A 21,861-nucleotide genomic window follows, 5' to 3' on the forward strand; every position below is an offset into this window, starting at 1 on the left:
TCTGGAAGAAGCAAAAACAGTAATAATAATAGAATGAAATAAAAATTTTTTAAATTGAAAAATCAAATGAAGGAAGCTAGGTCCTATGTGTGTGTTGGTCTCCTTGTTAAGATAAGTTCAATAGAAAAAGGGAAAAGAGAAAAGGAGAAAAAATTAAAAATTAAGAAAATAAAAAAGTAATAAAATAAAATAAAATAAAATGAAATAAAATATTTTTCTCTTTCTGTATCCAAGAAACAAAAGAAAAACAACAACAATATCAACAACAAAAACAGAAGCAACAACATTAACACAATTGAGCAAACAAAAAGCCCCAAATGAAGCTAAATCCAGTTTCCTCTAGAGCTGAAAATTTGCAGTTGTATATGGTCAGTAGACTAAGTTTGTGGAAGGGATTGTGTTGGTCTTCTAGTTGAGGCGCCTGCTGCTCTGGTACTCAGGCTGAGTTGCCCTAGTGGAGATATGTTTGGAGGGCACAGGGAAGTAAAGCTTGATGTAATGGCTCTGTTCCCCACATGTTGGCTCTATTTGGCTCACTGGGGTCAATCAGTGTTGGTGGGCTAATGGTGAAAGTGACTTCACCCTGCTCTCTAGTCTCCAGAGCTGGAAGTTCTCAGCCTCACAGATGCACACTCAGTCACCTCTCCTGTGTCCCCTGCTTCCATCAGCTCTCTGCCTTCTGCCTGTGTTTGAGCTCTCTGCTTATCAGGCAGCACCTCACTCCAGAGTTTTATCTCAGGAACAGCTGTGTTTCAAACCCCACACTTCAGAGATCCCCATGGTTCAGACCCACAGTGATCTTCAGAGGGATGGTCTGACTGCACTGTGGCCAGCTTGTCCTAGGAAATGGTTGTGCCACCATGTAGTGGCAGTGGCTCAGAGTCTATGGTAAATCACAACACACAGCCAATGCCAGGTTTGCTGCCCTCAGTCAATGTCTTTTTTCCTATATGGGTGAATGTGCTTGATGCTGCCTGCTGGGTCTTTTGCCAATGGAAAAGCTGTATTGCCTCTACCAAACGCAATCCAAGCAGAGGAACCACTTCTCCCCAAGCAAAACAGGATCCTCACACCAGGCTGCCTGCTCCTGGGGCTCCCTACTTCCATTCCAGAACACCACCAGAGGCTAACCTCTGAAATTTCAGACTCTGTACTCCTCTGTTATTAAAAAAACTGGTGGAACACTCTACTGTCCCCTTCATGCATGGTTTTGGGGGACAGTTTTCTTATACAGTCCCCTGTGCATGTTTATACTCTTTCTCTCTAGCTGCTTTCAGGAGGAGTGCTTTCTTGTGCAAACCCATTGCACTGCTCCCTTTCCCCCTCTGCATTTCTCCTATCTGTAAAACAGTTCCCTCCCCTCTGCGACTCCACAGCTCTTTTGTCTCCCAGTTCACCACTCTGCACCATGTACCTCTGTGTTCTGTTAATCCTCAAATCAATTTCTTAGGTGATCAAAATGGTTTGATGTTGATCTAGCTGTGTTCCACTTTTTGTAATTATTAAACACATTTTTAAATATGAAATTTATTGTCAAATTGGTTTCCATACACTACCCAGTGCTCATCCCAACAGGTGCCCTCCTCAATACGCATGACCCACCCTTCCCTCCCTCACACCCCCCATCCACCCTCAGTTTGTTCTCAGTTTTTAAGTCTCTTATGTTTTAGATCCCTCCCTCTCTAACCGTTTTTTTTTTCCTGCCACTCCCCCATTGTCTTCAGTTAAGTTTCTCAGGATCCACATAAAAGTGAAAACATATGGGGTCTGTATTTCTCTGTATGACTTAATTCACTTACCATAACACTCTCCAGTTCCATCCACTTTGCTACAAAAGGCCATATTTCATTTTTTCTCATTGCCACGTAGTATTCCATTGTGTTTATAAACCACAATTTCTTTATCCATTCATCAGTTGATGAACATTTAGGATCTTTCCATAATTTGGCTATTGTTGAAAGTGCTGCTATAAACATTGGGGTGCAAGTGCCCCTATGCATCAGCACTCCTGAATTCCTTGGGTAAATTCCTAGCAGTGCTATTGCTGGGTCATAGGGTAGGTCTATCTTCAATTTTTTGAGGAACCTCCACACTGTTTTCCAGAGTGGCTGCACCAGTTTGCATTCCCACCAACAGTGCAAGAGGGTTACCGTTTCTCCACATCCTCGCCAGCATCTATCATCTCCTGATTTGTTCATTTTAGCCACTCTGGCTGGTGTGAGGTGGTATCTGAGTGTGGTTTTGATTTGTATTTCCCTGATTAGGAGCGATGTTGAGCCTCTTTTCATGTGCCTGTTGGCCATCTGGATATCTTCTTTAGAAAAGTGTCTATTCATGTCTTCTGCCCATTTCTTCACTGGATTATTTGTTTTTCGGGTGTGGAGTTTGGTGAGTTCCTTATAGATTTTGGATACTAGCCCTTTGTCTGATATGTCATTTGCAAATATCTTTTCCCATTCCGTTGGTTGTCTTTTAGTTTTGTTGATTGTTTCCTTTGCTGTGCAGAAGCTTTTTCTCTTCATGAGGTCCCAATAGTTCACTTTTGCTTTTTAATTTTTTTAATTTTTATTTATTTTTAACTTTCTTTTACATTTTTTAAAATTTACATCCAAATTAGTTAGCATATAGTGAAGCAATGATTTCAGGAGTAGATTCCCTAATGCCCCTTACCCATTTAGCCCATCCCCCCTCCTGAAAACCCTCCAGCAAAACTGTTTCATTTTTGCTTTTAATTCCCTTGCTTTCGAGATGTGTCAAGTAAGAAATTGCTGCTGCTGAGGTCAGAGAGGTTTTTTCCTGCTTTCTCCTCTAGGGTTTTGATGATTTGCTGTCTCACATTCAGGTCCTTTATCCATTTTGAGTATATTTTTGTGAATGGTGTAAGTGGTCTAGTTTCAGTCTTCTGCATGTTAGTGTCCAGTTCTCGCAGCACCATTTGTTAAAGAGACGGTCTTTTTTCCATTGGATATTCTTTCCTGCTTTGTCAAAGATTAGTTGGCCATACTTTTGTGGGTCTAGTTCTGGGGTTTCTATTCTATTCCATTGGTCTATGTGTCTGTTTTTGTGCCAATACCATGCTGTCTTGATGATGACAGCTTTGTAGTAGAGGCTAAAGTCTGGGATTGTGATGCCTCCTGCTTTGATCTTCTTCTTTAAAATTACTTTGGCTATTCAGGGTCTTCTGTGGTTCCATACAAATTTTAGGATTGCTTGTTCTAGTTTCAAGAAGAATGCTGATGCAATTTTGATTGAGATTGCATTGAATGTGTAGGTAGCTTTGGGTAGTATTGACATTTTAACAATATTGATTCTTCCAACCCATGAGCATGGAATGTTTTTCCATTTCTTTATGTTTTCTTCAATTTCCTTCATAAGCTTTCAATAGTTTTTAGCACACAGATCTTTTACATCTTTGGTTAGGTTTATTCCTAGGTATTTTATACTTCTTGTTCCAATTGTGAATGGGATCAGTTTTTTATTTGTCTTTCTGTTGCTTCATTGTTAGTGTATAAGAATGGAACTGATTTCTGTACATTGATTTTGTGTCCTGCGACGTTGCTGAATTCATGTATCAGTTCTAGCAGACTTTTGGTGGAGTCTATCGGGTTTTCCATGTATATCATGTCATCTGCAAAAAGTGAAAGCTTGACATCATCACTGAAAATTTTGATGCCTTTGATTTCCTTTTGTTGTCTTATTGCTGATGCTAGCACTTCCAACACTATGTTAAACAACAGCGGTGAGAGTAGACATCCCTGTCGTGTTCCTGATCTCAGGGGGAAAGCTCTCAGTTTTTCCCCGTTGAGGATGATGTTAGCTGTGGGCTTTTCATAAATGGCTTTGATGATGTTTAAGTATGTTCCTTCTATCCCAACTTTCCTGAGGGTTTTCATCAAGAAAGGATGCTGTGTTTTGTCAAATGCTTTTTCTGCACGGATTGACAGGACCATATGGTTCTTATCTTTTCTTTTATTAATGTGATGTATCACGTTGATTGATTTGTGAATGTTAAACCAGCCCTGCAGCCCAGGAATGAATCCCACTTGATCATGGTGAATAATTCTTTTTATATGCTGTTGAATTCTATTTGCTAGTATCTTATTGACAATTTTTGCATAGATATTCATCAGGGATATTGGCCTGTAGTTCTCTTTTTTTACTGGGTCTCTGGTTTAGGAATCAAAGTAATGCTGGCTTCATAGACTGAGTCTGGAAGTTTTCCTTCCCTTTCTATTTTTTGGAATCGCTTGAGAATGAAAGGTATTATCTCTGCTTTAAATGTCTGATAGAATTTCCCTGGGAAGCCATCTGGTCCTGGACTCTTATTTGTTGGGAGATTTTTGATAACTGATTCAATTTCTTTGCTAGTTATAGCTCTGTTCAAGCTTTCTATTTCTTCCTGTTTGATTTTGGAAGTGTGTGGGTGTTTAGGAATTTGTCCATTTCTTCCAGGTTGTCCAGTTTGTTGGCATATAATTTTTCATAGTATTCCCTGATAATTGCTTGTATTTCTTAGGGATTGGTTGTCATAATTCTATTTTCATTCATGATTTTATCTATTTGGGTCATCTCCCTTTTCTTTTTGAGAAGCCTGGCTAGAGGTTTATCAATTTTGTTTATTTTTTCAAAAAACCAACTCTTGGTTTCATTGATTTGCTCTACAGTTTTGTTAGATTCTGTATTGTTTATTTCTGCTCTGATCTTTGTCATTTCTTTTCTTCTGCTGGGTTTGGGGTGTCTTTGCTGTTCTGTTTCTATTTACTTTAGGTGTGCTGTTGGATTTTGTATTTGATTTTTTTCTTGTTTCTTTTGTAAGGCCTGGATTGCAATGTATTTTCCTCTCAGGACTGCCTTCGCTGCATCCCAAAGCATTTGGATTGTTGTCTTTTCATTTTCATTTGTTTCCATATATTTCTTAATTTCTTCTCTAATTGCCTGGTTGACCCATTCATTCTTTAGTAGGGTGTTCTTTAACCTCCATGCTTTTGGAGGTTTTTCCAGACTTTTTCTGTGGTTGATTTCAAGTCATAGCATTGTGGTCTGAAAGTGTGCAAGATAAGATCTCAACTCTTTTATACTTATGAAGGGCTGTTTTGTGACCCAGTATGTGACCTATCTTGGAGAATATTCCATGTGCACTCAAGAAGAAAGTATATTCTGTTGCTTTGGGATGCAGAGATGTAAATATATCTGTCAAGTCCATCTGATCCAATGTATCACTCAGGGCCCTTGTTTCTTTATTGATCCTGTGTCTAGATGATCTATCCATTGTTGTAAGTGGAGTATTAAAGTCCCCTGCAATTACCACTTTCTTATCAATAAGGTTGCTTGTGTTTGTGATTGTTGTATATATTTGGGGGCTCCCATATTCTGCGCATAGAAATTTATAATTGTTAGCTCTTCCTGATGGATAGACCCTGTAATTATTATATAATGCCTTTCTACATCTCTTGTTACAACCTTTAATTTAAAGTCTAGTTTGTCTGATATAAGTATGGCTACTCCAGCTTTCTTTTGACTTCCAGTAGCATGATAGGAAGTTCTCCATCCCCTCACTTTCAATCTGAAGGTGTCCTCAGGTCTAAAATGAGTCTCTTGTAGACAACAAATAGAGGGGTCTTGTTTTTTTATCTATTCTGACACCCTATGTCTTTTGGTTGGAGCATTTAGTCCATTTACATTCAGTGTTATTATTGAAAGATATGGGGTTTAGAGTCATTGTGATGTCTGTAGGTGTCATGCTTGTAGTGATGTCTCTGGTACTTTGTGGTCCTTGCAACATTTCACTCACAGAATCCCCCTTAGGATCTCTTTTTAGGGCTGGTTTAGTGGTGATGAATTCCTTCAGTTTTTGTTTTTTGGGAAAACCTTTATCTCTCCTTCTATTATGAATGACAGCCTTGCTGGATAAAGGATTCTTGGCTGCATATTTTTTCTGTTCATCACATTGAAGATTTCCTGCCACTCTTTTCTGGCCTGCCAAATTTCAGTAGGTAGGTCAGCTACTACCCTTATGTGTTTACCTTTGTAAGTTAGGGCCTGTTTATTCCCTAGCTGCTTTCAGAATTCTCTCTTTGTCCTTGTATTTTGCCAGTTTCACTATGATATGTCGTGCAGAAGATCAATTCAAGTTATGTCTGAAGGGAGTTCTGTGTGCCTCTTGGATTTCAATGCCTGTTTCCTTCCCCAGATCAGGGAAGTTCGCAGCTATAATTTTTTCAAGTACACCTTCAACCCCTTTCTCTCTCTCTTCTTCTTCTTCTTCTGGAATTACTATGATATGGATATTGCTCCGTTTGATTGCATCACTTAGTGCTCTAATTCTCCCCTCATACTCCTGGATTTTTAAAATCTTTTTCTCAGCTTCCTCTTCTTCCATATTTTATGTTCTAATTCACCTATTCTCTTCTGCCTCTTCAATCCATGCTATGGCTGCCTCCATTTTATTTTGCACCTCATTTATAGCATTTTTTAGTTTCTCATGACTATTTCTTAGTCCCTTGGTTTCTGTAGCAATAGATTCTCTGCTGTCCTCTATGCTTTATTCAAGCCCAGCGATTAATTTTATGACTATTATTCTAAATTCTTGTTCCATTATATTGCTTAAATTGGTTTTGATCAATTCATTAGCTGTCGCTATTTTCTGGAATTTCTTTTGAGAAGAATTCTTCCATTTTTTCATTTTGGATAGTTCCTGGGGGTGTAGCCAAACTTCAGAGCACTTCCCCTGTGCTGTCTGGAGTAACTTGCATTGGTGGGAGTGGCCACAGTCAGACCTGATGTCTGTTCCCAGCCCACCACTGGGGCCACAGCCAGACTTGTGTGTACCATATCTTCCCCTTTCCCAGGGGCAGGACTCTGTGGAGTGGTGTGGCCCCTGTCTGGGCTACTTGCACACTGCCAGGTTTGTGGTGCTCTTTTGATGGGATCTGGCATATTAGCCGGGGTGGATCCGCAAGGTGCACAGTGGTGGGAGCGGCAGGCCCAGCTCGCTTTGCCTTTGGTGGTCCGCTGCGGGTGGGGCCCTGTGGCACTGGGAGGGAGGCCGACCTGTTCGGAGCGATGGATACACAGAAGCACAGCGTTGGGCATTTGCACAGTGCAAGCAACTTCTGTGTTGGGAACTGGTTCCCTTTGGGATTTTGGCTGGAGGATGGGAGAGGGAGATGGCGCTTGCCATCGCCTTTTTTCCCCTGGAGCTGAGCTCTGTCTTCCAGAGCTCAACACCTCTCCCTCCCAGTGTCTTCTCACCCTCCTGCTCTCTGAGCAGAGCTGTTGACTTATAACATTCCAGATGTTAAGTCCCGCTGGCTGTCAGAACTCACATAGTCTGGCCCCTCCACTTTTGCAAGCCAGATTCGGGGATCTGCCTTGCCAGGTGGGCTGCCCCTCTGCCGCCCTGGCTCCCTCTCATCAGTCTGTGTAGCATGCACTGCCTCTCCGCCCTTCCTACCCTCTTCCGTGGGCCTTTTGTCTACACTTGCCTCCGGAGAGTCCATTCTGCTAGTCTTCTGGCAGTTTTCTGGGTTATTTAGGCAGATGTGGGTGGAATCTAAGTGATCAGAAGGACGAGGTGAGCCCAGCGTCCTCCTACGCTGCCATCTTCAGAACTTCCCTGCTAACCACATTTTTAAAAAATATTTTTGTCTGGTGTTCTCTAAACCATAAACCATAAGCTAGCAGTAGATTTTTACTGTAAATGTTTAATCCATAAATATACTGACATTTAATTAAAAAAAATGATTGTCTTCCCTTTTGGAAAAAGTTCCTAAACTCTTCGTCAATGTATATTTTGCTGAGAATATGATCAGAAACAGCATTAAATATCTGAAGTCACGAGGCAATGATATTGTTAAGAATTATCCCTTTGGTTCTTTTTATTGTTCTTATCCTCAAGTAATAACTATATTAAGACCTTTATATGGGATAGCCATAAATCTAGCAAAATAACATCATTACTAGTGGGATTTTCATTGCCTTTTTTACCAGGTATGGGACTAGAACATAAATGAACAACCGGCGAAAGGAGAAAGCAACTTGAAATCAGGAAACTTGGGTTCTTCTTATGGCTTTTCTTTTGAAAAGTTACGTCACCTCTCTAAGCATATTATTTCTTTTTAAAAAAATTTTTAACATTATTTTCGAGAGACAGAGAGAGGCAGAGCATGAGCAGGGGAGGGAGAGAGAGAAAGAGGGAGACACAGAATCTGAAGCAGTCTCCAGGCTCTGAGCTGTTTGTTAGCACAGAGTCCGACGTGGGGCTCAAACTCATGAACTGCAAGACCAAGACCTGAGCTGAAGTCAAACGCTCAACCGACTGAGCCACCCAGTCGCCCAAGTGTACCCTTTTATCCCCTCACTGGGATTCTTTTCCTCCCCCTCCCTCTCTACTGTCTAGTATCATCAAACTCTCTATGGACATTTTAGAGATTTTCTGTCTTGAAGGCTACAAGAGAAACTGGTAATAGAGGTTACCTCTGGTGAGGAGGACCAGAATACTGGGGTAAGAGGGAGACTTATGTTTTTACTCTGTATCTTTTTGTGCAGTTTCAATTTTTATTCATCTGCATGTACTACCTAATGGAAAAAAATTAAAACAAAACTTCAAAATATTTTTTTTCAGCAAAGAATTGTTATTCAGTCAGTCCCTGGCATATAACATTTTGGAGGAAAATGATCTAGGTTGAAGTGATGTAGATCAAACCTTATTTTCTTTTAAAAACAGTTTTAGAAATAATGGATTACATTCTAAAGTGAAAGCCTAATGCCAATTTTAAAAATTAGAATGACTGCAAACATAATATTTCATAAAATGTTAAATGCTATGCTTATAGACTAAACTTTATAAATATGGTAAAAATACATCTTGAATTTTTAAAGCTAGTTCCAATGAAAAATATTCTACTCCCTATGTAAGACAAATGTTTCCCAACATGTCCTTATTTTTGGTTCAGGAAATATGATCAGCATAGATAAAATTTTTCTAAAATGTATATAAATTAGGGTCACCTAGGTGGCTCAGTTGGTTAAGCATCTGACTCTTGATTTCAGCTCAGGTGATGATCTCATGGTTCATGGGACTTAGCCCCACGTCAGGCTCCATGCTTACAGGGAAGAGCCTGGTTGGGATTCTGTCTCTCCTCTCTCTCTGCCTCTCTGCCTGCTCACGCTGTCTCTCTCTCTCTCAAAATAAAATAAAAACTTAAAAAAAATAAAAAAAATAAAACGTATATAGATTAAGTAGAGCAGCACAGTAGTGATATTGAAAGAGTGGACCCGGCACAAAAACAGACACATAGACCAATGAAATAGAATAGAAACCCCAGAACTAGACCCACAAACGTATGGGCAACTAATCTTTGACAAAGCAGGAAAAAACATCCAATGGAGAAGAGACAGTCTCTTTCACAAATGGTGCTGGGAGAACTGGACAGCAACATGCAGAAGGTTGAAACTAGACCACTTTCTCACACCATTCACAAAAATAAACTCAAAATGGATAAAGGACCTGAATGTGAGACAGGAAACCATTAAAACCCTAGAGGAGAAAGCAGGAAAAGACCTCTCTGACCTCAGCCGTAGCAATTTCTTACTTGACACATCCACAAAGGCAAGGGAATTAAAAGCAAAAATGAATTACTGGGACCTTATGAAGATAAAAAGCTTCTGCACAGCAAAGGAAACAACCAACAAAACTAAAAGGCAACCAATGGAATGGGAAAAGATATTTGCAAATGACATATTGGACAAAGGGCTAGTTTCCAAAATCTATAAAGAGCTCACCAAACTCCACACCCAAAAAACAAATAACCCAGTGAAGAAATGGGCAGAAAACATGAATAGACACTTCTCTAAAGAAGACATCCAGATGGCCAACAGGCACATGAAAAGATGCTCAACGTCGCTCCTTATCAGGGAAATACAAATCAAAACCACACTCAGAGATCACCTCACGCCAGTCAGAGTGGTCAAAATGAACAAATCAGGAGACTATAGATGCTGGTGAGGATGTGGAGAAACGGGAACCCTCTTGCACTGTTGGTGGGAATGCAAATTGGTGCAGCCACTCTGGAAAGCAGTGTGGAGGTTCCTCAGAAAATTAAAAATAGACCTACCCTATGACCCAGCAATAGCACTGCTAGGAATTTACCCAAGGGATACAGGAGTACTGATGCATAGGAGCACTTGTACCCCAATGTTTATAGCAGCAATCTCAACAATATCCAAATTATGGAAAGAGCCTAAATATCCATCAACTGATGAATGGATAAAGAAATTGTGGTTTATATACACAATGGAGTGCTACAGGGCAGTGAGAAAGAACGAAATATGGCCCTTTGTAGCAACGTGGATCGAACTGGAGAGTGTGATGCTAAGTGAAATAAGCCATACAGAGAAAGACAGATACCATATGTTTTCACTCTTATGTGGATCCTGAGAAACTTAACAGAATCCCATGGGGGAGGGGAAGGAAAAAAAGAAAGAGGTTAGAGTGGGAGAGAGCCAAAGCATAAGAGACTGTTAAAAACTGAGAACAAACTGAGGGTTGATGGGGGGTGGGAGGGAGGGAGGGTAGGTGATGGGTATTGAGGAGGGCACCTTTTGGGATGAGCACTGGGTGTTGTATGGAAACCAATTTGACAATAAATTTCATATATTGAAAAAAATCAATAAATAAATAAATAAAAGAAAGAGCGGACCTACGCCAGCTGACTCCATCTTGTTCTGTGTCCTCCACCTTCAGTGACTATGTCCCCGACATGCCCCTTTCTGGGAAAATCGCAGAAACGTCAGACCACGCCTCCTCCCCTTGAGTAACCTCCCGCTCACCCGTTCAAACTTCCCGATCAAAACACGCCCGGCCACCTGCGTAATGGGACTCTGACCCTTCCCCAACCAATCGGCCGAGGCCACGACCCTTCCCTAGCCAATCGGCTGAGGCCACAGCCACTACCTCACCAACTGCCCCTAGACCCCTATAAAATGTTTCTGCTTTTGAAACTCGCTCTCTCTCCCTGGCATCTCACCGCTGCGTTGGTGCAGGTAGGGGATTGAGCTCGAGCTAGCTCTTTGCTTTTGCATCAGACTAGGCTCCCTGGTGGTCTTTGGGGATCATGAATTCTGGGCATAACAATATCATAACATCGCATTAAATAGGATGCAGATGTCTAGTCTGCTATAGAAAGTAATTTCCTCATAATCCTTGCCTTATTCTGAATGTCATAAGAGAAGAGTTTGGTTTTCTGACCTGTTCCAGCCCTTTTAAAAGCTTTTTATTGGGGGAGGGAGCCAAGATGGCAGAACAGCATGGAAGTTTTTGTGTGTCTGGCATCCATGAAATACAGCCAGACCAACACTAAACCATCCTGCACACCTAGAAAACTGATTTGATGATTAACACAACAATCTGCACAACCTGAACCACATAATTCAGCAGGTACACAGTGCAGAGAGGTGAACTTGGGGAGCGAGAAGCTGTGGTGGGCAGGGAGACACTTTTGTGGGTGGAGAGAGGATGGAGGGGGGGCTGGGGAGAATATGGGAAAAGCACCCCTCTCCAAATGCAGCTGGAGAGAAAATGGAAAATTGGAAACAGCCACAGGGACTAAACTCAAAAGGGAGAAAGGAGAAAGGACAGGGTTTAAATTCCATTAAGACTATAAACAAGGGGAGCACAGAGTCTGCAACTCCACAGCTCGATAACTGGCAGTGCTCTGGTGGAAAGAGAAAATCCCCAGGAATAGAGTGGGGTCCAAGAAGGTCTTTGGGCCACATGGGGAAAAGCGGTTCCACTGCTGGAGGGACATTTGGTAGAGACTGTTGAGGCCCCCTGGTCCCAGGATTCCCCAGAGTACACCCACATTCGGTGGTGCTAGAACAAGGTCATTAAGGGTGAAGCCTGGTGCCAGATGTGTGTTGTGATCTTCCATAATCCCTGAAACACTGCTGCTACACTATCTCACGAACTTTTTCTGGGGCAGGCTGGCACCTGGCCTAGTCTCGGGGCACTGACTGACCGCAGTGCAAGCGGTCCTGGGTGCAGCCATTTGGCCATTGCTTGATGAGACCCTTCTGCAGAGGGCAGGATGGGTCAAAGCCACGCTTATTCAGAAGTAAGGGGCTGGGGAAACAATCCCGAGACTAAATTCGGGAGCGAGGTACTTCCTGGGGCTTGGACACGGATAGTGAAAAAGTGGGGAGTGGATGAAAGCTGAAGACAGAGGATGGGTGCACAATTACTGATCGTGGAGAACAGAGTTCCAATACTAGAGACTGGGTAGCTGGCTGATGCCACTTTCACTGCTCCTGCACATGTGCATACCCACCAAGGAGCACCACAATACACGCCAGTAGGCTAGCAGCGCCATCTAGTGGAGAACAGAGCCATTACAGTAAGCGCCACCCAACTGGGCCAACCTTGCTCTTCAAGAACACAAGTCTCACCATCTGCTTAGTTTATGGACTATAACGTGCTTCATAGTCTGACTTCTAGGGGAAAATGAAGTCATTTCAGTCTTATTTCAATCCGTTAGGAGGTCCATCTATTCAATTTAGTTTTTTTTCTCTTTTTCACTTTTCTTTTTCTTCAATACAGAAAAGAAAAAAAATCATTTTTATTTTCAATTTTTATTAAAAAATATTTTTCTTTAATTTTTTACTATTTTTTTACTTTTATGTAATTTTTTTCAAATTCTCTTTTAATTCCATCATTTTATTTTAGTCTACTACAGTGTATTCACTTTTTCAAATTTTCAAACAATTCTTTTTTTTCTGTTTTCTATTTTTCATTTCATTTCTTTTCTTTGAATACAGAAAGAGAAAATTCATTTTTATTTTTAATTTTTATTAAAAATATTTTTCTTTAAGTTTTTCTACTATATTCTTTACTTTTGTGTAAAATTTTCATTCTATTTTAGTTCCATCATTTCATTTTAGTCTAGTTCAGTGTAGACACTTGAAAACGTAGACATTTTCAAATTCTCAAATGATTACCTTCCCCCCTCTTTTCTCTAATCTATAAAACCATGTTCAACACCCAGACCAAAACACACCTAGGATCTAGCATCATGTATTCTACTTTTTTGGGTGTGTGTTTTGATTTTTTAATTTTAATATGTTTTAATGTTAATTTTTGTAATTTTAATGTTTCTACCTCATTAGTTCATTTTCTCCCTTCAAAATGATGAAACAAAGGAATTCACGTCAAAAGAAAGAGCATGAAAAAACGACAGCCAGGGATTTAACCAACGCAGAATCAAGCAAGATGTCTGAACCAGAATTTAAAGTCACGATAATAAGAATACTGGTTGGAGTCGAAAATAGACTAGAATCCCTTTCTGTGGAGATAAAAGAAATAAAAACTACTCAGGATGAAATAAAAAATGCTATAACTGAGCTGCAATCATGTATGAATGACGTGGCGGCAAGGAAGGATGAGGCAGAACAGAGAATCAGTAATATTGAGGACGAACTTATGCAGAATAATGAAGCAGAAACAAAGAGGGAGATTAAGGCAAAAGAGCACGATTTAAGAATTACAGAAATCAGTGACTCATTAAAAAGGAACAACGTCAGAATCATAGGGATGCAAGAAGAGGAAGAGAGAGAAATAGGGGGAGAAGGGCTATGTGAACATACCATAGCAGAGAACTTTCCTAACCAGGGGAACATCAAAATCCAGGAAGCACAGAGGACTCCCATTAGATTCAACAAAACCGACCATCAAAAAGGCACATCATAGTCAAATTCACAAAATACTCAGACAAGGAGAGAATCATGAAAGCAGCAAGGGGAAAAAAAAGTCCCTAACCTACAAGGGAATACAGATCAGGTTTGCAGCAGACCTATCCACAGAAACTTGGCAGGCCGGAAAGGAGTGGTAGTATATATTCACTGTGCTGAATCAGAAAAATGTGCAGCCAAGAATTCTTTATCCAGCAAGGCTGTCATTCAAAATAGAAGGACAGATAAAAAGTTTCCCAGAAAAACAAATTTAAAGGAGTTTGTGACCACTAAACCAGCCCTGCAAGAAATTTTAAGGGGGGACTCTCTGAGGGGAGAAAAGACGAAAAAATATATCTATAAATAAATAAATATCATAAGCAACAAAAATTAGAAAGGACCAGAGAACACCACCAGAAACTCCAACCCTACAAGCAACTTAATGGCAATAAATTCATATCTTTCAGTACTCACTCTAAACGTCAATGGACTCAAAAGACATAGGGTAACAGAATGGATAGAAAACAAGACCCATCTATATACTGTTTACAAGAGACCCACTTTAGACCTAAAGAGACCTTCAGATTGAAAGTAAGGGGATGGAGAACCATCTATCATGCTAATGGTCAACAAAAGAAAGCCAGAGTAGCCATACTTATATCACACAATCTACACTTTAAAATAAAGACTGAATCAAGAGATGCAGAAGGGCATTATATCATAATCAAGGGGTCTTTCCACCAAGAAGACCTAACAATTGTAAACATTTATGTGCCAAATGTGGCAGCACCCAAATATATAAATCAATTAATCACAAACATAAAGAAACTCATCGATAGTAATACCATAATAGTAGGAGACTTCAACACCCCACTCACAGCAATGGACAGATCATCTAATCAAAAAATCAACAAGGAAACAATGGCTTTGAATGACACACTGGACCAGATGGGCTTAACAGATATATTCAGAACATTTCATCCTAAAGCAGCAGAATAAGCATTCTTCTCCAGTGCACATGGAACATTCTCCAGAATAGACCACATACTGGGACACAAATCAGCCCTCAACAAATACAAAAAGATTGAGATCATACCGTGCATATTTTCAGATCACAACACTATGAAACTCAAAATCAGCCACAAGAAAAAAATGTAGAAAGGTAACAAATACTTGGAGACTGAAGAACATCCTACTGAAGAATGAATGCGCTAGCCAAGAAGTTAAAGAGGAAATTAAAGAGTTCATGGAAGCCAATGAAAATGATAACACCACAACCCAAAACCTCCGGGATGCAGGAAAGGTGGTCATAAGAGGAAAGTGTATAGCAATCCAGGCCTTTCTAAAGAAGGAAGAAAGATCTCAGATACACAACCTAACCATACGCCTTAAAGAGCTGGAAAAAGGACAGCAAATAAAATCTAAAACCAGCAGAAGACAGGAAATAATAAACATTAGAGCAGAAATTAATGCCATTGAAACAAAAAAAACCCCACAAAAACAAAAACAAAACAAAAGAAAAACCCAGTACAACAGATATATGAAACCAGAAGCTGGTTATTTGAAAGATTAACAAAATTGATAAACCACTAGCCAGTTTGATCAAAAACTAACAGGAAACGACCCAAATATATAAAATCAAGAATGAAAGAGGAGAGATCACAACCAACACAGCAGAAACAAAAACGATAATAAGAGAATATTATAAGCAATTATATGCCAATAAGATGGGCAATCTGGAAGAAATGGACAAATTCCTAGAATCATATACACTACCAAAACTGAAACAGGAAGAAATAGAACATTTGAACAGACCCATAACCGGTAAGGAAATCGAATTAGTAATCAAAATCTGCCAAAAAAACAAGACTCCAGGGCCAGATGTCTTTCAAGGCAAATTGTACCAAACATTTAGGGAAGATTTAACACCTATTCTCTTGAAGCTGTTCCAAAAAAATAGAAATGGAAGGAAAACTTCCAAACACTTTCTATAAAGCCAGCATTCCCTTGATTCCAAAACCAGATAGAGATGCCACTAAAAAGGAGAACTATAGACCAATTCCCTGATGAAAATGGATGCAAAAATCCTCAACAAGATATTAGCCAACCAGATCCAACTAAAAATTAAAAAAAATTATTCACCACAACCAAGCGGGATTTATACCTGGGATGCAGGGCTGGTTCAATATCTGCAAAACAACCAATGTGATTCATCACATCAATAAAAGAAAGGACAAGAACCATATGATCCTCTCAATAGATGCAGAGAAAGTATTTGACAAAATACAGCATCCTTTCTTGATAAAAACCCTCAAGAAAGTAGGGATAGAAGGAGCATATCTCGAGATCATAAAAGCCATGTATGAACGCCCCAACACTAATATCATCCTCAATGGGGAAAAACTGAGAGCTTTCCCCCTAAGGTCAGGAACAAGACAGGGATGTCCACTCTCGCCACTGTTATTCAACATAGCATTGGAAGTCTTAGCTCTGCAATCAGACAACAAAAAGAAAAGGCATCCATATCAGCCAAGAGGAGGTCAAACTTTCACTCTTCGCAGATGGCATGATACTGTATATGGAAAACCTAAAGATTCCACCAAAAAACTGCTAGAACTGATCTAAGAATTCAGCAAAGTTGCAGGATATAAAATCAATGCACAGAAATCGTTTGAATTCCTATACACCAACAATGAAGCGACAGAAAGAGACATCAAGGAATCAATCCTATTTACAAGTGCACCAAAAACTATAAAATACTTAGTAATAAATCTAACCAAAGAGGTGAAAAATCTATACACTGTAAACTATAGAAAGCTTGTGAAAGAAATTGAGGAAGACACAAAAAATGGAAAAAGACTCCATGCTCCTCGATAGGAAGAACAAATATTGGTAAAATGTCAATACTATCCAAAACAATCTACATATTCAATGCAATCCCTATCAAAATAATACCAGCATTCTTTACAGAGGTAGAACAAATAATCCTAAAATTTGTATGGAACCAGAAAAGACCCCGAATAGCCAATGCAATCTTGAAAAAGAAAACCAAAGCAGGAGGCATCACAATCCCGGACCTCGAGCTATACTGCAAGGCTGTAATCATCAAAACAGCATGGTACTGGCACAAGAACCGACCCTCAGATCAACGGAACAGAAAAATGGGCCCACAAACGTATGGCCAACTAATCTTTGACAAAGCAGGAAAGAATAGGCAATGGAGTAAAGACAGTCTCTTGAGCAAGTGGTGCTGGGAAAAGTGGACAGCAACATGCAGAAGAATGAACCTGGGCCACTTTCTTACACCATACAAAAAAACAAACTGAAAATGGATGAAAGAACTCAACGTAAGGCAGGAAGCCATCAAAATCCTTGAGGAGAAAACAGGCAAAAACCTCTTTGATCTTGGCCGCAGCAACTTCTTACTCGACACGTCCCTCGAGGCAAGGGAAACAAAAGCATAAATGAGTTACTGGGACCTCATCAAAATAAAAAGCTTCTGCACAGTGAAGGAAACAATCAGCAACCCTAGGACACAACCTACAGAATGGGAGAAGATATTTGCAAACGACATATCGGACAAAGGGTTAGTATCAAAAATCTATAAAGAACTTATCAAACTCAACACCCAAAAAACAAAGAATCCAGTGAAGAAATGGGCAAAAGACATGAATAGACACTTCCCCAAAGAAGACATCCAGATGGCCAACCGACACATGAAAAAATGCTCCACATCACTCATCATCAGGGAAATACAAATCAAAACCACAATGAGATACCACCTCACACCTGTCAGAATGGCTAACATTAACAACTCAGGTAACAACAGATGTTGACGAGGATGTGGAGAAAGAGGATTTCTTTTGCATTGTTGGTGGGAATGCAAGCTGGTGTAGCCACTCTGGAAGACAGTATGGAGGTTCCTCAAAAATTAAAATTAGAACTACCCTATGACCTAGCAATTGCACTACTGTTATGTATCCAAGGGATACATGTGCGCTGTTTCAAAGGGACACATGCACCCCAATGTCTATAGCAGCAGTATTAATAATAGCCAAAGTATAGAAAAAGCCCCAATTTCCATCGATGGATGAATGGATAAAGAAAATGTGATATAGATATATACAATGGAGTGTTATTCGGCAATCAAAAAGAATGAAATCTTGCTATTTGAAACTACGTGGATGGAACTGAAGGGCATTATGCTAAGTGAAATTAGTCAGAGAAAGACAAAAATCATATGACTTTAGTCATATGAGGACTTTCAGAGATAAAACAGATGAACATAAAGGAAAGGAAACAAAAATAATGTAAAAACGGGGGGGGGAAACAAAAGAGACTCATACATATGGAGAACAAACTTAGAGTTACTGGACGGGTTGTGGGAGGGGGGATGGGCTAAATGGGTAAGGGGCATTAAGGAATCAACTCCTATAATCATTGTTGCACTATATGCTAACTAACTTGGATGTAAATTATAAAAAATATTCTTAAAGCCTTTTTTTAAAATGAAATTTATTGTCAAATTGGTTTCCATAAAACACCCAATGCTCATCCCAAAAGATGCCCTCTTCAATGCCCATCACCTACCCCCCCCTCCCACCCCCAATCAACCCCCAGTTTGTTCTCACTTTTTAAGAGTCTCTTATGCTTTGGCTCTCTCCCACTCTAACCTCTTTTTTTTTCCTCCCCCGCCCCCCCCGCCATGGGTTTCCGTTAAGTTTCTCAGGATCCACATAAGAGTGAAAACATATGGTATCTGTCTTTCTCTGTATGGCTTATTTCACTTAGCATCACACTCTCCAGTTCGATCCACGTTGCTACAAAGGGCCATATTTCATTCTTTCTCATTGCCACATAGTACTCCATTGTGTATATAAACCACAATTTCTTTATCCATTCATCAGTTGATGGACATTTAGGCTCTTTCCATAATTTGGATATTGTTGAGAGTGCCGCTATAAACATTGGGGTACAAGTGCCCCTATGCATCAGCACTCCTGTATCCCTTGGGTAAATTCCTAGCAGTGTTATTGCTGGGTCATAGGGTAGGTCTATTTTTAATTTTTTGAGGAACCTCCACACTGTTTTCCAGAGTGGCTGCACCAGTTTGCATTCCCACCAACAGTGCAAGAGGGTTCCCGTTTCTCCACATCCTCGCCAGCATCTATAGTCTCTTGATTTGTTCATTTTGGCCACTCTGACTGGCGTGAGGTGATCTCTGAGTGTGGTTTTGATTTGTATTTCCCTGATGAGGAGCGATGTTGAGCCTCTTTTCGTGTGCCTGTTGGCCATCTGGATGTCTTCTTTAGAGAAGTGTCTATTCATGTTTTCTGCCCATTTCTTCACTGGATTTTTTTTGGGGGGGTGTGCAGTTTGGTGAGCTCTTTATAGACTTTTGGATACTAGCCCTTTGTCCGATATGTCATTTGCAAATATCTTTTCCCATTCCGTTGGTTGCCTTTTAGTTTTGTTGATTGTTTCCTTTGCTGTGCAGAAGCTTTTTCTCTTCATGAGGTCCCAATAGTTCATTTTTGCTTTTAATTCCCTTGCCTTTGGTGATGTGTCAAGTAAGAAATTTCTGCTGCAGAGGTCAGAGAGGTTTTTTCCTGCTTTCTCCTCTAGGCTTTTCATGGTTTCCTGTCTCACATTCAGGTCCTTTATCCATTTTGAGTTTATTTTTGTGAATGGTGTGAGAAAGTGGTCTAGTTTCATTCTTCTGCATGTTGCTGTCCAGTTCTCTCAGCACCATTTGTTAAAGAAACTTTCTTTTTTCCATTGGATATTCTTTCCTGCTTTGTCAAAGATTAGTTGCCCATACGTTTGTGGGTCTAGTTCTGGGGTTTCTATTCTATTCCATTGGTCTATGTGTCTGTTTTTGTGCCAATACCATGCTGTCTTGATGATTACAGCTTTGTAGTAGAGGCTAAAGTCTGGGATGGTGATTCCTCCTGCTTTGGTCTTCTTCTTCAAAATTACTTTGGCTATTCAGGGCCTTTCGTGGTTCCATATGAATTTTAGGATTGCTTGTTCTAGCTTCGAGAAGAATGCTGGTGCAATTTTGCTTGGGATTGCATTGAATGTGTAGATAGCTTTGGGTAGTATTGACATTTTAACAATATTGATTCTTCCAACCCATGAGCACGGAATGTTTTTCCATTTCTTTATGTTTTCTTCAATTTCCTTCATAAGCTTTCTATAGTTTTCAGCATATAGATCTTGTACATCTTTGGTTAGATTTATTCCTAGGTATTTTATGCTTCTTGGTGCAATTGTGAATGGGATCAGTTTCTTTATTTGTCTTTCTGTTGCTTCATTGTTAGTGTATAAGAATGGAACTGATCTCTGTACATTGATTTTGTATCCTGCGACGTTGCTGAATTCATGTATCAGTTCTAGCAGACTTTTGGTGGAGTCTATCGGGTTTTCCATGTATATCATGTCATCTGCAAAAGGTGAAAGCTTGACTTCATCTTTGCCAATTTTGATGCCTTTGATTTCCTTTTGTTGTCCGATTGCTGATGCGAGCACTTCCAACAGTATGTTAAACAACAGCGGTGAGAGTAGACATCCCTGTCGTGTTCCTGATCTCAGGGAGAAAGCTCTCAGTTTTTCCCCATTGAGGATGATATTAGCTGTGGGCTTTTCAGAAATGGCTTTTATGATGTTTAACTATGTTCCTTCTATCCCGACTTTCTCGAGGGTTTTTATTAAGAAAGGATGCTGAATTTTGTCAAATGCTTTTTATGCATCGATTGACAGGATCATATGGTTCTTTTCTTTTATTAATGTGATGTATCACGTTGATTGATTTGTGAATGTTGAACCAGCCCTGCAGCCCAGGAATGAATCCCACTTGATCATGGTCAATAATTCTTTTTATAAGCTGTTGAATTCGATTTGCTAGTATCCTATTGAGAATTTTTGCATCCATATTCATCAGGGATATTGGCCTGTAGTTCTCTTTTTTTTTTTTACTGGGTCTCTGTCTGGTTTAGGAATCAAAGTAATACTGGCTTCATAGAATGAGTCTGGAAGTTTTCCCTCCCTTTCTATATTTTGGAATAGCTTGAGAAGGATAGGTATTATCTCTGCTTTAAATGTCTGATAGAATTCCCCTGGGAAGCCATCTGGTCCTGGACTCTTATTTTTTGGGAGATTTTTGATAACTGATTCAATTTCTTTGCTGGTTATGTGTCTGTTCAAGCTATTTCCTCCTGTTTGATTTTGGAAGTGTGTGGGTGTTTAGGAATGTGTCCATTTCTTCCAGGTTGTCCAGTTTGTTGGCATATAATTTTTCATAGTATTCCCTGATAATTGCTTGTATTTCTGAGGGATTGGTTGTAATCATTCCATTTTCATTCATGATTTGTATATTTGGGTCATCTCCCTTTTCTTTTTGAGAAGCCTGGCTAGAGGTTTATCAATTTTGTTTATTTTTTCAAAAAACCAAGTCTTGGTTTCATTGATCTGCTCTACAGTTTTTTTTAGATTCTATATTGTTTATTTCTGCTCTGATCTTTATTATTTCATTTTTTCTGCTGGGTTTGGGGTGTCATTGCTGTTCTGCTTCTATTTCCTTTAGGTGTGCTGTTAGATTTTGTATTTGGGATTTTTCTTGTTTCTTGAGATAGGCCTGGATTGCAATGTATTTTCCTCTCAGGCCTGCCTTCGCTGCATCCCAAAGCGTTTGGATAGTTGTCTTCTCATTTTGGTTTGTTTCCATATATTTTTTAATTTCTTCTCTAATTGCTTGGTTGACCCATGCATTCTTTAGTAGGGTATTCTTTAACCTCCATGCTTTTGGAGGTTTTCCAGACTTTTTCCTGGGGTTGATTTCAAGCTTCATAGCATTGTGGTCTGAAAGTGTGCATGGTATGATCTCAATTATTCTAAACTTATAAAGGGCTGTTTTGTGTCCCAATATGTGATCTATCTTGGAGAATGTTCCATGTGCACTTGAGAAGAAAGTATATTTTGTTGCTTTGGGATGCAGAGTTCTAAATATATCTGTCAAGTCCATCTGATCCAATGCATCATTCAGAGCCCTTGTTTCTTTATTGACCATGTGTCTAGATGCTCTATCCATTGTTGTAAGTGGGGTATTAAAGTCCCCTGCAATTACCACATTCTTATCAA

General features: G+C 39.8%; 1 pseudogene; it reads left to right on the plus strand.

Annotated features, from left to right (window-relative positions):
- Window positions 1-625: 625 nt before the first annotated feature.
- LOC122235272 overlaps window positions 626-21,861 on the plus strand; it is a 35,961-nt pseudogene continuing 14,725 nt past the window's right edge.

The sequence above is a fragment of the Panthera tigris genome, chromosome X (genome assembly GCF_018350195.1).
Source record: "Panthera tigris isolate Pti1 chromosome X, P.tigris_Pti1_mat1.1, whole genome shotgun sequence".
In the NCBI taxonomy this organism is placed as follows: Eukaryota; Metazoa; Chordata; class Mammalia; order Carnivora; family Felidae; genus Panthera; species Panthera tigris.